We start from the raw sequence: 15757 nt of genomic DNA, 5'->3' as shown, positions 1-15757 counted from the left end.
CTTAATAGAAGACTATCATTTCAGTTTATTTAGTGAAAATATATATGCAAAGCCTTAACACAGTGTCCAGTCCATAATATATTGATGGAATTTCCATTACTATTCACATGTTCAGTGTTATTTCAAGTAAGGCCAGTGTATTTTCCATACTTAAGAAGTAATAAGTCGCAGTATTTCATTTTTGCTTAGTTTCTGCAAAAAATAGTTTCATAAAGTATATTTTATGGAGTGAGAGATAACTCACTAGCTGGAGCTCATTGTTCTGCTCACCTTGCTGTGTATGGCCCATGTTTGAACACAGACCTTATATTATGATACTGATAGAAGTTGTGACGCTATGGTGTCTCTCCCCCTCTCTCTCTCCCTCTCTGCATCTATCTGAATGAAAAAGGGACCCAGGTATGGTGAAATACCACATGATCAAGGTTCCAACTCTACAAATAAATAATTCTTCTGGCTTCCCACTGATGCTCCACTGGCTCCTGTCACTGTTCTGAGACATTGGCTGTCATCTAGAAAACAATCTTATTCACACAATCTTTCTGATTCCTATCAAGTGTTAATATACATTTATTCTGTTCTTTTATGTCTGTGTAGTATTTTCTTTCATTTTACTGCCCGCTGATTTTGATTTCATACATACACATAAAAATTTAACCACCCACTCCACCCCTATTCTGCCAAGAACAGATTTTAAGGAATTTACTTTCCAGGTAATATTGCCAATTTCTATTGTCCATGATGTATCTGTATTTCTTATTATTACATAGAATTGCTATATTTACAAAAGATAGAAAATGATGGAAATAAAGAAATGTCTGTCATCACCTCCAAAAAAATACTCATGAAATAAATAATTGACTCCAGTTACTTGATAAATACACATCTTAAATGTCCAATACAAGTGAAAGTCACCAAGAGAGGAAAACTAATCCTTTCATTTACTTTCCCTCAGCTGAGATGCTTTGTTTTGTGAACACATGCATGCTATGAATCAACTGTTTATTCATCTCAGTCTTGCTCTTGAGCCAACTAGATTCTTCCCAGATTCTGGCAGAATATTTATTTTTGGGATTATGAACTGTTTTCTGAACTATTCTTACATTTAGTATTAATTTGGTGTATTTATAAGACATTTTTAAATATAAAGTTAGCAAAACTTAAACATGCAAATGTAAACCCCCACCCATAAACACATGCACACAAACATACCAGAAATTACTAACACACACACAAAAAAATCATGTCACTAATACAAATATATATTATATATATATATACATATATATATATATATATGTATATATATATATATATATATATATATGTTGGTTATACAATTTCTGTTTCACGGTGCATCTTGTCCTAAACTCAAGAGAATAAATTATTAAATAACTTGCACATTTAAGAAATTATGCTAGAAATCTGTAAAGGGCTGTTATAGGGAAATAATTTGACTCTTTGTCAAAACTTCTTTTTGTAACATGAGGAATCTTAAGTTTTGTCACCAAGATGTTGCTTTGGGATAAGAATGGTTAATACTGTGTTAAGGAGATTTTGTCCAGGGTGTTCTAAAAGGTGTTAAGGTCACAGCCAAATAAATCAGGACAGATCATTCAACTCATGCTTAGATCCTGAGGGAATGGACTGAGAGGGTAACTCAGGCATTCGGTGGAAAAGAACAAACTAGCACATCACGCTAATCAGGAGGCATAGCATGAATGGAGTGCTTAATTAGTTCTTTATGAGTGTTATGCAGAAAACTTAGAAATGTTACACATGTACCAACTGCTGTGTTTCACTATTGACTGTAAACCGTTAATCCCCCCCCAATAAAGGGGAAAAAGATATTATCAGTCAACATGCTAAGAAGAAGAAAGAAAAATATATACTCTGATAAATAATGGATTTTGAGCCAAATAAATAACAAAAGTGTTATTTAGTAAACAGAATCTCAAGTCTGTTTATGAGTATCAAAATAAAATAAGCTAAACTCAAGGAATTAGAAAGGGAAGGAGTGAAGCGAGCAAGGAAGGGAGAATTAGTGGAAGAAACACACACAATACTTGGCAATTTTTCAGATTCAAAATCAAATATTTTTTGTGACTGTTTTTGTTTTGTGTGTGGGTATGTAAGAGAGACAGAAAAAGATGGGGTAACAGTTAGATATCTCCCTAATTTGCATAGAGCCTCAAAGTTTCTAAAAGATTGGTGAAGGCCTCTTCAGGGTATGTATTCGGATGTACAGTTTGCAACTGGAAATGTGTTTTGAAGGCTTAGGAGAGGTCATGACAGATTTAGTAGCTTCCAGAATATAGAAAACTCCACTTATTAAACATTCATTTCTTTCCAGGAACTTTGCTATATACTACACATGTCATTTTATTTAATTAAAGAATTCATTAACTAAGAAATGCAAATTAAGGACTTAGATTTAAAAAAAAATCTGTGAAGATGGAGCTGCTACAGACCACAAACAGGTCATAAGAGGATCAAAACTTTGAATTGAATTCAAATTCATGGTGTGTTTTATCTATTTTTGCTTCGAGAAACATTTTAAATACTACATAGTCGGGCAAAGCTTGTGATATAAAACAAAAACGTCTGCACCTGATTTCAAACGTATCGATTTACCTAAAGTTCCACTCAGGCTTAATCCAATTCAACATTTCTCGTGTAACATATCTCATGGAACATAATCATGCGTAATTGTATGATTTCTTATGGCTGTGACTTAAGATATTTCAATTTAAATTAGGATAAAATAAAAAAGCAGAATTTAGGCAAAAAAAATGGGCCTTAATTTTTTTCCCAAATGTTAAATAACTATCTAGGATTCACACTTTAGAAAAAAACTGACCAATTCCCATAATCACCAGAGTGTATCATTTAAATGTTTGTATTCTTTAAAGCAACAACCATTTTATGAATATTCCTACCTCTCAGTATTTTATTAGAACACTATAATAAATTGAATGGTTATTGGCAAAGCATAAGAACTTTACAAGTTTACATAAATGTGATATTTTTAAATCTTTACTTACAATTATTATTATTATTTCCATCTTGTTAGTAAAAAAAAAAACAGAATACTATTGGAATCTTTATAGAAATTGCATTGAAATTGTAGATTGCTTTTGGTTGAATGGTCATTTTAATGATGTTTATTCTTCCAATCCAGGAACAAGGAATGGTCTTCTACTTCTGTGTGTCCTTCTCTATTTCTTTTAACAATGTCTTTTAGGTTTTTTTTTTTCCTCTTTTTTTTTTTGCCTCCAGGGTTACTGCTGGGGCTCAGTGCCCGCACCATGAATCCACTTCTCCTGGAGGCCATTTTTCCCCCTTTCGTTGCACTTGTTGTGGTTATTATTGTTATTATTATTAACCTTGTTGTGGTTATTATTGTTGTTATTGATGTCGCTCGTTGTTGGATAGGACAGAGAGAAATGGAGAGAGCAGGGGAAGACAGAGAGGGGGAGAGAAAGACAGACACCTGCAGACCTGCTTCACTGCCTGTGAAGCGACGCCCCTTCAGGTGGGGAGGCAGGGATTCAAACCAGGATCCTTACTCTGGTCCTTGGCTTTGGGCCACCTGCGATTAACCCACTGTGCTACCACTCGACCCCCTGCCTTTTAGTTTTTGTTGTAGTGGTGTTACATCTTTGTGGTCCCATGCCTTTGTAAGATTAACCCCAAGGGGGGGCTGGATGGTGGCACACCTGGTTAAATGCATGTATTACAATGAGCAGGGACCGGAGTTCGAGCCCCCGCCCACCTGCAGGGGGAAAGCTTTATGAGTGGTGAATCAGGGTATAATACAAAAAAATTTTTAAAAAGATTCATCCCAAGGTATTTTATCTTTTGGGGCTTGATTGTAAATCATGTAGAGAAGTGAAAATAGGCCATCACCTAACACTACACCAAGGGCAAATCAAAATGGGCTAAAGATTTAGATATAACCCACAAATCCTAACATTTTATTTTATTTTATTTTATTATTTTATTTTATTTATTCCCTTTTGTTGCCCTTGTTGTTTTATTGTTGTAGTTATTATTGTTGTTATCGTTGTTGGATAGGACAGAGAGAAATGGAGAGAGGAGGGGAAGACAGAGAGGAGGAGAGAAAGATAGACACCTGTAGACCTGCTTCACCGCCTGTGAAGCAACGCCCCTGCAGGTGGGGAGCCGGGGTTCGAACCGGGATCCTTATGCCGGTCCTTGTGCTTTGCGCCACCTGTGCTTAACCCGCTGCGCTACAGCCCAACTCCCCTAAATCCTAACATTTATATAAGAAAACTTCAGTGAAACTTTGCAGGATCTTCAGGTCAAAGTTCTGTTTGGAGACTCTGGACATGGGAAATGGAAACAAGAGTAAATAAATGGGATTACATGAAACTAAAAAGCTTCTAGACATCAAATGCAAACTACATAAGATCACCAGGCAACACATTCAACAGGAAAATATATTTTCTTATCCTACAACAGACAGGTAACTGATATCTATATGGAATACGTACCAATCAACAAAAGAAGCAAAATTAACCCAATGGAAAAGTAGGCCAAAAATTAAAGTTTTCTGAAGAACAGATACAATGGCCCACAGACACATAAAGAAATGCTCCACTTTGGGGAGCTGGGCGGTGGCATAGTAGGTTAAGCGCACGTGGTGCAATGTGCAAGGATGTGTAAGGATCCTGGTTCAAGCCCCCGGCTTCCCACCTGCAAGGGAGTCGCTTCACAGGTGGTGAAACAGGTCTGCAGGTGTCTATCTTTCTCTCCCTCTCTCTGTCATCCCCTCCTCTCTCTATTTCTCTCTGTCCTATCCAACAACAACGACATCAGTAACCACAACAATGTTAAACAACAAGGGCAACAAAAGGGAAAATTAAAAAATAAAATAAAAAAAGAAATGCTCCACTTTACCCATCATTAGAGAAATGCAAATTAAAACTACACTGAGACCCATCTGAAATTGTGAGAATAGCTTACATCAGCAAACCAGGAAATGACAGGTGTTGGAGAAGCTGTGGAGAAATGGAGCTCTGCTAGTGAGAATGCAAATTAGTGGGGCCTCTTTGTAAGACTGTTTGAAGAGTCCTTAAACAAATAAAATGAAATTACCTTATGATCCAGCAAGACCACTCTTAGGCATTCATCCAAAGAATGCTCAAACACTAATTGGAAAGGACATATGCACACCTAAGTTCATAGCTGCATCATTTGCAATAGCTAAAGAGTGGAAACAGCTTGAATGCCCATCCACAGATGAGTGGCCAAAGAAGTCACGGCACATATGTCCTCTGTATTTCTGCTCTGCAATCAAAAAAGAGGATTCTGTGTATTTTGGGACAAAATGAATGAACTGGAGGTGGTTATGCTTAGCAAAATAAGTAAAGAGACAAAAGACAACTACCTAAAAAAGCTAAAGAATTGATACACATGAACTTAGAGAAGAAAAAAAAAAACAGAAGCAATCACTCAGTTTCTAGGGACATTGTTTTGAAGAACTATGACAGTTATCTTTGGGGGTGGAAGGGTGAGGATGTACAACTTTGATGATGGGTCACCTTGTAACATACTATTTACTAGTCAAAAATAAGAAAAATAAAAATTACTATGATTATAAATTATTATTATTTAAACATACACAAAGTGGAAGAAATTAACCCCTATATAATGATCATCCACATTCTAAATTTATATATATAAAGACTTGCATGTTTCAGTGTCTCTACATGTTTCATTAACTCTGTTTTTCTTTATTGCTGAAACATTATTTCATAACCCTCTGTACATTAGCATAAATTTCTAGGCAATATAACTATTTTTTCTCATAGAACCAATCGTGTTCTTATGCCACAACTAGCAAAAGTAAAATCATGCTCTGATGGCATCAGCTACCCAATCCAGAGAAAAAAGTCCTATCTTTCAATTTATACTTGGTTTATTTGAAACAGGATCTATCACTCATCTTGTATATATATCTGTCAATTAACCAGAAAAAAATGTGCCTGTTCAGAAAAAAAAAGTCTAGTAATCTGACATTGTACATCTATTTTGTGAATCTTTTGCTATAGAGGAAAAGTAACTTGATTCTGTACTGGCACTGTCTTCCTACCACCAGTTCAATATTGAAATAATTTCATTGTCATGCAATCTAGAGAAATAGTTCAGATATACTGCTTCCCAAAAAGGCCATGACAGTGTCATCAAAAAGTGCCTTAAAGAAAGTTGAATTTAAGAAATTTTCAGAAAGGATAAACATCAGGCTAAATTTTATAAGTATCCTAATGGCATATAAACATTTCATGGAAACAACAAGGGGAACAGATTTTAACTGTAACTGAGGATGAAGAAGACCTCAGAGTCAAAGCAATATGAGTTAAGTGTGAGACAACGGTCTTGACAAACTGCCATAAAAGAAAAGGATTTCTGATACAGAAAACAAGAGGGTAAATGGGAAGCTGTGTGTCTGAAGCACATATATTCAAGGAAAGAGGTTGTTGTGCATGTATGATGAGACATCTTCAGATTTCCTGACTGAATGTTCCCTTTTCTAATAATAACATACATGGAATTATCCTCCTAGAAAGCTTCTGATGGGAAACCTTTTATGTGGACTGCTGCTCAAATAAAGCAGTACTCAAACTAGTCTAGGTTTTTTAAAAAGTGAAATAAATTGACAAAATAAAATAAAAACAATGAGGAAGATAGGTGGTTTATGGTGATGTTGATGGTAGATATGTATCTATATACCTATATCCATACCTATATACCTATACCTATATCTATATCTATATCCATATAACTATACCTATATCTATATACCTATATCTATATACCTATACCTATATCTGTATACCTATATCTGTATACCTATATCTATATACCTATACCTATATCTATATACCTATACCTATATCCATATACCTATACCTATATCTAAATACCTATACCTATATCTGTATACCTATACCTATATCTATATACCTATATCTATATACCTATACCTATATCTATATACCTATACCTATATCTATAGTTTGGATTTTCCATTAAGACATTGCAGCCATCCTCATTATTTTGATATTAGCTTCTCGTAAGACATTTAACTGACAGAAGCCATTGCTGTTTTAATGTTAGGAGAACTGCTGAGTAATCTGCAGATGCGGAGCTAAGCGGTATCTCCCTTTAATGTAAACTACTCAAATTCCACGTTATTATCTGTGAACAAACGCTGACACCTGTTAGTTATTCATTCTTTCTTATTTTTTTCTGTGGTTAAAAGTATAGGTCTTCGTATTACTCCACAACTAAAATTTGTTGTTTAATAAGACATTTTCAAATCACTACCTAATTCATTTCATTACTAGGTGCATATTAGCCCACAGTATCTATCTGTATTTTACTTGAGTATTTCCCTGTTAAAGAACATGTATAGTTTTACTAAATTTAATTTCTCTTTTCCCAGAAATGATGAAACAACTGTGTGTGTGTTTCAAGTATATATTATCTCCTGACAGAGTCATAAAATTCAGAGTAATATGCAATTACATATGTATAATAGATGTGTGTGTCTAACTGCATGTATTTATTTTGTTTTGTTTTGATCTAGCTGTTTCCAAGTATATATTGAGTATCCCAATACCAGGTAATACATTTTTTGACTCAAGCAATAATTTTAACTTATATTGAGTTTTCAGAAAAATCATGACATATTTTTATGCAAAAATGTGTCATGACTTCTCTGACAATGCAGTATTACTCTGCATTGTGACTATCATTTGATTTTTATTCTAATAATTCATTTTTACTTCTAATAAATTCCATATAACAGAATTTTAATTAGTCTGAATTTATAAAGTGAAATGAAAAGTATGAAACATGTATGGAGTAAGATTTTTTAAATAAATATTAAGTTTTTTCAAATATTCTTTATGAGATCGAAACAGAGAGAAATCAAGAGGGAAACAAGAGGTAGATGATAGATAGATAGATAGATGATAGATAGATAGATAGATAGATAGACACACAGACAGACAGACCAGCAGCGCTGCTTCACCATTTGTGAAGCTTTCCCCCTGCAGGTAAGTACCGGGGACTTGAACCTGAGCCCTTATCCATTGTAACATGTGCACTCAACAAGGTGTGCCACCACTTACCTCTCTGATATTAACTTTTATTTTTATTTCACTAGGATATTTCTGGGAATAGAACTTTTTATGTGCTGCTGTCCACTATTATTCTGTTTGTAGTTTTCAAATGTGTAGAAAACAGTACATTTCAGTTCTGGCAACTTGTTATTTTACTTTCCACTTCTCCCCCCTTCCCATTTTTTTGTGTATGTGTCTTTTTTAGACAATTTCATCTATTTTCATGAGCGAGACAGAAAGACCAGAGGGATGCTCATTTCTGGCTTATGATGCAACCTTAGAAGACTGAACCTGGAGTCACTGTGACCCCAGACATCCAAATTTGGTGGTAGTTCATCATGTCACAACATTTGTCTTTATAACTGTCTTAGAAACAATACCTTCACTCATTCTTTTTTTCTCAGAATTACTTTGATGATGCTTGGCCGCTTGTAGTCCCAGATAAACTTCTGTAGCACCTGTTCTGTTTAAAGAACATCATAAGAGGTTTTTAGAGGAATTGCATTGAATCTGTATATCACTTTTGCTGTGATGATCATTTTAATGATGCCAGTTCTTCCAACCCATGAGCATGCTACATGTCTTCCATCTCCTTGCATCTTCTTTCTTTTCTTTCTTTTTTATTTTTATTTATTTATTTATTTGTGTCTGTGTCTCCAGGGCTTGTACCTGCACTACATATCCACTGCTCCTGGAGGCTATTTTCCCCCCTTTTGTTGTTTTATCGCTGTGATTGTTATTATTGTTGTTGATGTCGTTGTTGTTGGGTATGACAGAGAGAAGGAGAGAGGAGGGGAAGACAGAGGTGGGGGGGAGAAAGATACACATCGCAGACTTGCTTCATCGCCTATGAAGCGACCCCTCACTGCAGGTGAGGAGCTGGGGGCTCAAACCCGGATCCTTATGCCTATCCTTGTGCTTTGCGCCTTATGCGCTTAACGCAGCTCTACCGCCCGACCCCCGCATCTTATTTCTTTTCATAGCGGCATATAATTTTTGGTGTACAGGTCTTTTGTTTCCTGTGATGAATTTATTCCTAGATAGCTAATATTTTTTCTTAATATTTTATCATGTATTTGTTTGTTTATTGGATAGAGACAGACAGAAAGAAATGGATAGTGAAGGTAGCAATACAGAGGGAGAAAGAGAGACATCTGCAATCCTGCTTCAGTGCTTGTGAAGCTGCTCCCCTGCGGTTTGAGGCTAGTGGCTTGAACGGGGTCCTTCGGCATGATAACTACATACACAATTGGGTACACCACTGCCCACCCCACTAGTTCTTTTCTATCCTATTATAAATGAAGTTGCTTTCTTGATTTCTTCCTCTTTTAATTTATTATTTGTATAGAGGCATGTCTCTGATTTTTGTTTGTTAATTTTATAGCCTGTTAATGATTCATGTGTTTCCTGCTGTATTCTTTAGGGTTTTCTATACATACTGTCGTCTCTCATCGGAAATTCGTTATAGTTTTACTTCTCTTCCATTTTTCATTTCTTTCTTTTTCATGTCTAATTTCCATGGCTAGAACTTCCAAGACTATGTTCAATGCTAATGCCAAAAGTGGACAGCATTACCTTGTTCATGACTTAAGGAAAGTGAGAGTCTGGTGGTAGTGCAGCGGGTTAAGCTTAGGTGACACATAGTGCAAGGACCCCGGCGCCAAGCGCAAGGATTGGCATAAGGATCCCAGTTCGAGCCCTCGGCTCCCCACCAGCAGGGGAGTATTTTCACAGGCGGTGGAGCAGGTCTGCAGGTGTCCATACATCTTTCTCTCCACTTCACTGTATTCCCCTCCTCTCTTCATTTCTCTCAGTCCTATCCAACAATGACGACATCAGTAACTACAACAAAAGGAAATAAATAAATATATATTTAAAAAAAAAAAAGAAGGAAATCTTTCAGTGTTTTTACCATTGAGAATGATGCTGATTGTGGGTTTCTTGTCATGAGGACTTCACACTCCCTAACTTACTACTATATCTAGGGCTGGAGTAATCAAACTTGAGTGGTATTGGTACACAAATGGACACTCAGATCAATGGAATAGAACTGAAAGCCTTAAAATAAGCTATCACATTTATGAACAGTTAATCTGAGGCAGAAGGGCTCTAGAACATTAAATGGAGAAAGGAAAGTCTCCTAGTAAATAATGTCAGGAAAACTTGGTGGCCCCTTGCAGAAGAATGAAATAGTACCACCATGTGTTACCATATACACAAGTAACCTCAAAATGAATTAAAGAGTTAAACCAGAAATGACATGCAGAGAAGAAAACATCACAAAACACGACATGACATTTGCTTTGTAAATGTCTTCAGAGACTCCGGTCTAAGAGCAGAGAAAACAAAATAGAAAAATAAACCACTGGGACTGCATCAGGCTAAAACACTTCTGCACAGCAAAAGGAACCTTCACCAAAACAAAGATGCACCCTACCAAACAGAAAAAGACATTGACATGCCATGTGTTAAATACTATGGAAGGAATTCACAAAAATCATCAGCAACAAGAAAAACATTAAAACGGGGGGGGGGGGGGGGCGGGGTGGAGAACTGAGCAGAGTCTTCACAAAAGAAGCTAGCTAAATGGCCATGGGCATATAAAAAAATAATGACAATCACACTTTTCAGAGAAATGCAAATAAGTATACCTTCTCAACACTATGAAAATGGTCTGTAAGGACAGAAACAGCCATTGTTTACAAGGGTGTGGAGAGAAGAGAACCCTGCTACACTGTCGATGGGATTGCATAGTGCTTCAGTCTTGGGGGACAACAATTTGGAGACTCTTGAAACATTAAAAATAAACCTGTCATATGACTCAGAAAATCCTCTCCTAGGCATTTATACAAATAACACACACATACACTTACTGGAAAAAAAAATTGTGCTAGTCCACGTTCATGTGTATAGCCAGCTATTTGGATTAGTGAACAATTGAAAAGGACCCTAGAAAGAGGAGAGGAAGAACACTGAAGGGGATATTAGGACCTAGATCCTATGGCTCAAAGAGAGTGATCACTTGGTGGAGGGTGGAATGCACTGAATGATGGATATGTTGGGGAAATGTGAAAATGTAGCACAGTCCTGATTATGACAACAGTCCTGTAATTCATCATTCCCTCAATAAAGTTGTACTAACACTGGAGAAAATAGTGAATATCTTGACTCAGTTCACAAATTCATTTTTCCATTATTTCTGTACTACCAGTTGCTCTTTTTTTGAAGGTGAGGTTGCTCTCAATAAATATTACTTTGATGTCAGAAGTAAAACATGTGTTAATCCCCCCCCCAACAATCTGTTTCTTATTCATTTCTCCTGTGATGCTATCAACAACCCTGATTTCAAAGTTCTCTTTACTCTTAGGGTTGGTTCTGATTATTGCTTTTATTTTTTTTAATATTTCATTATTGTTGGCCACCTGTTCATGTTTAGAGATGAGAACAGGGGTTCACTAGTCTAGCTGTTTAGAATATGTTTTCTCAATTCGAGGGATAAATTCTATGCTATCAACATGTGTACAGTTTTTATTAGTTTTCCTGACTCGGACGTTCTAACAGATTGCCAGGAAGCCCATCTTAGTTGATTTTCCTTCACTTATGCAAATGGTTTTTTTCTGGGCACATGAATTCTCAATCCTAGCACTGTTGTGTATAGTTCCTCAAGGGCACATTTTTTACTGTGGTTGTTTGGGACAATCAGCTTCATCTGCTACTTTATTTCAGGCATGGATGCCTCAATATTGCTGTCTACTGACTGAAGAAAAATAATGTTTCTAAACATACTGTGAATACATGCACACACACACACGTAAATGTGATAGATAAATGTAGCACACTACCCAATTCCATATAAATGGCTATGCATGTAGAAATATGTATATTTGGTTTGTGTATACATTTATATGTGTTTTTGCTCTCAGCCCTTAATACATGTGTGACTCACAGAAGATGTTGTTTACATATGTATAATAAGTGTGTGTATAAGACGTTTTTTGGGATTATGCTTTATGCTAGATTGCAAATTACTTAGCATGAGGCAGTTGAAAACAAAATTCAGACTCAATCTATTTTTATGGTTGCTATTAGAACAATTGAATAAGGTGGTCGGGCAGTGGTGCACTGGGTTAAACGCAATTGGAGCAAAGCGCAAGGACTGGCATAAGAATCTCGGTTCATGGGAGTCGGGCTGTAGTACAGTGGGCTAAGCGCAGGTGGCGCAAAGCACAAAGACTGGCATAAGGATCCCGGTTCGAACCCCAGCTCCCCACCTGCAGGGGAGTCGCTTCACAGGCGGTGAAGCAGGTCTGCAGGTGTCTATCTTTCTCTCCTCCTCTCTGTCTTCCCCTCCCTCTCTCCATTTCTCTCTGTCCTATCCAACAACAACAACAACAACAATAATAACTACAACAATAAAACAACAAGGGCAACAAAAGGGAAAAAATAAATAAAATAAGTATTAAAAAAAAAGAATCTCGGTTCATGTCCCTGGCTCCCCAACTGCAGGGGGGTCCCTTCACTGGAGATGCAGGTGTCTGTCTTTCTCCCTCCCCCTTCCTGTCTTCCCCTCCTCTCTCGATTTCTCTCGTCCTATCCAACAACAATGACAACAATAACAATAATAATAACCACAACAATGATAAAACAAGAGCAACAAAAGGGAAAAAAATAGCCTCCAGGAGCAATGGATTTGTGGTGCAGGCACCGAGCTCCACCGAGGCAAAAAAAATTGAATAAAAATGCTAAAACACATATACCCTTATATATATATATTTAATACTTCTTTCCTTTAATTCAATGTAAAAATAAATGTTTTACCTTAATTCCTTTTATTTTACTCTGCATTTGCTATTCTTTTTTCTTGCCTTTCTAGTCATCTCAAAGAAAAAAAGGACTTATTTTGCATTTTAAATTTCAACAAAAAATAGCTACATGAAGATTATTTATTCTTTGTGTGAAATGCTTTGATTTTGTTTGGACTAGAACTTTAGTGAACTTGCCTAGACTGTTTGGGTTTTGTTTCCTAGAAAGAAAGGAATAATTGAAAATTCTGTCAACCTTAGCTTGTGGAACTGATAAGTTTTTCATCGCCTTTGAAAAATATAAAATGTCTATTAATATTGAATAGTTTCATTCTGAAAACTAGTTTTAAAGTTTTTATTTTTTATTAGTGGGTTAACAATTCTTCTTCTAGCGTTTGCCATGGGTTAACAATTATTGACTAGATTGTAAGAGACAGGGGTGCAATTCCATACAATTATCACCAGAGTCCCATGTCCCATCCTTTTTTTTTCTTTAAAGATTTTATTTATTTTTTAGCAAGATAGGAGGAAAGAGAAAAAACCAGCTATCACTCTGGCACATGTGCTGCTGGGGATCAAACTCAGGACCTCATGCTTGAGAGTCCAAAGCCCTATCACTGCGCCACCTCCCAGACCACACTCTCATCCTTTCCATTGGAAGCTTTCTTATTCTTTATCTCTCTGGGTGTACGGACCAAAACCCCTCATGTGGTAGGTGTAGAAGGTGGAAGGTCTGGCATTGTAATTGCTTCTTCACTGAACATGGGTGTTGACAGGTGGGTATCCTAACCTGTAACATATCCCTAACCTGTTTCTGTCTTTCTCTAGTGGGGCAGGGCTCTGGGGAGGAGGTTACAGGACACATTGGTGAAGTTGCCCAGGGAAGTCAGGATGGCGTCATGGTAGCATCTGCAGCTTGTTGGCTGAAGAACTTTATGCCAGGACAAATTGTTTAATAATCAGGAGCCTAAAGGTAAAAATAGAGCAGATGGAACTAAGGATCTTCATGTGGGAAGAAGATAGGAAGCCTATTTTAGTTATATTCCAAGGGGCCCATGACTTTGGTAATTTTCACCTTTATTTTATTTTTTTTCTTTTTTATTTAAGAAAGGATTAATTAACAAAACCATAGGGTAAGGGGGGTACAATTCCACACAATTCCTACCACCCAATCTCAATATCCCACCCCATCCCCTGATAGCTTTCCCATTCTCTAACCCTCTGGCAGCATGGACCCAAGGTCATTGTGGGTTGCAGAAGGTAGAAGGTCTGGCTTCTGTAATTGCTTCCCCGTTGAACATGGGCGTTAACTGGTCGGTCCATACTCCCAGTCTGCCTCTCTTTCCCTAGTAGGCTGGGTCTCTGGGGAAGCTGAGCTCCAGGACACATTGGTAGGGTCTTCAGTCTAGGGAAGCCTGGCCAGCATCCTGATGACATCTGGAACCTGGTGACTGAAAAGAGAGTTAACATATGAAGCCAAACAATTTGTTGAGCAATCATGGACCCAAAGCTTGGAATAGTGGAGAGGAAGTGTTAGGGGGGTACTCACTGCAAACTCTAGTGTACTTCTGCTTTCAGGTATATATTTTGCAGTAGTTTACGGATACATGTAAACATATGCTTTCTCTCACAGAAACTGGTGTATATCTAGGTTTTGGGACTTTGTTAGAAAGTGAACCACCTGAGATGGAATTAGAGTATACTATGAAAGGAAAGGTCTCACCCGAGTAATGAAGCTGAAGGGTTGTCATTCCACACGTGAAGTCTCTGGACACAGTCTGAAGTGAAGCATGTTGAGGTGGCAATTGTTGTGTTGGTTAGGTTGTGATTGGCAGATGCAATATTATTTGATATGGATTGGGAGAGGCATACGGGAAAGTGGGCCCTATCCAAGGGTTCCAGGACTAGGGGAAGTAGAGGCTCTCTAGTGGAGATGTGAGGTTCCTGTTGTCTTAGGGTTCAAAAAGACAATCAATAGTTAATGTTATCATCACATTATTTGGTAATTGGGTTAACTTTGAAAAGTCCTTTTGTTATGGTTTGCTGTACAGTACCCAGTATCTTATATATAGCTGTGCTATTGGTTGCTTCTCATCTACTTGGTCTAGGCTTTTGAGATTGTCTACCCCTGTGGTGAGGGGTAGACATGCAGCTTCCTGGGACAGTGGGGTGTGGGAGTGGATGGGAGGGATGGGTCACAGTCTTTTGGTGGTGGGAATGGTGTTTATGTACACTCCTAGTAAAATGTAGTCATATAAATCACTAGTTAATTAATATGAGAGGGGGAAAATTAATTGTATGTCTAGAAGTTTTTTAAAACACAAACTGAATATTTTTAATATATAGGCTTTGTAATTGATACACCTTTATTTTTTTAATGAGAGTGAAAAGACTGGAAGAAGAAAGAGAACCAGAGCATCACTCTGGAACCATATGATACTTGGGACTGTGCTGAGGACCTCATACTTGAGAATCAAACACTTCATCCACTCTCCCACCTCTTGAGCCACTGAAAACTATTATAAAGACTTGATGTGAAATCATTCTACCATCATGCCTTGCAGTCAGGCAGCTTCGTTTAAATGCTTTGTTTAAAGTGTAATTACATGATTCTACATTTGTTTCTCTCCTCATCTTTTCCTCTCCAAGAGTTTTTTTCTTTTTTTAAAATTTTTTTTATTTAAGAAAGGATTAATTAACAAAACCATAGGGTAGGAGGGGTACAACTCCACACAATTCCCACCGCCCAATCTCCATATCCCACCCCCTCCCCTGATAACTTTCCCATTCTCTATCCCTCTG

The sequence above is a fragment of the Erinaceus europaeus genome, chromosome 10 (assembly GCF_950295315.1).
Source record: "Erinaceus europaeus chromosome 10, mEriEur2.1, whole genome shotgun sequence".
Lineage (NCBI taxonomy): Eukaryota > Metazoa > Chordata > Mammalia > Eulipotyphla > Erinaceidae > Erinaceus > Erinaceus europaeus.
This window is presented reverse-complemented; position numbering follows the sequence as displayed.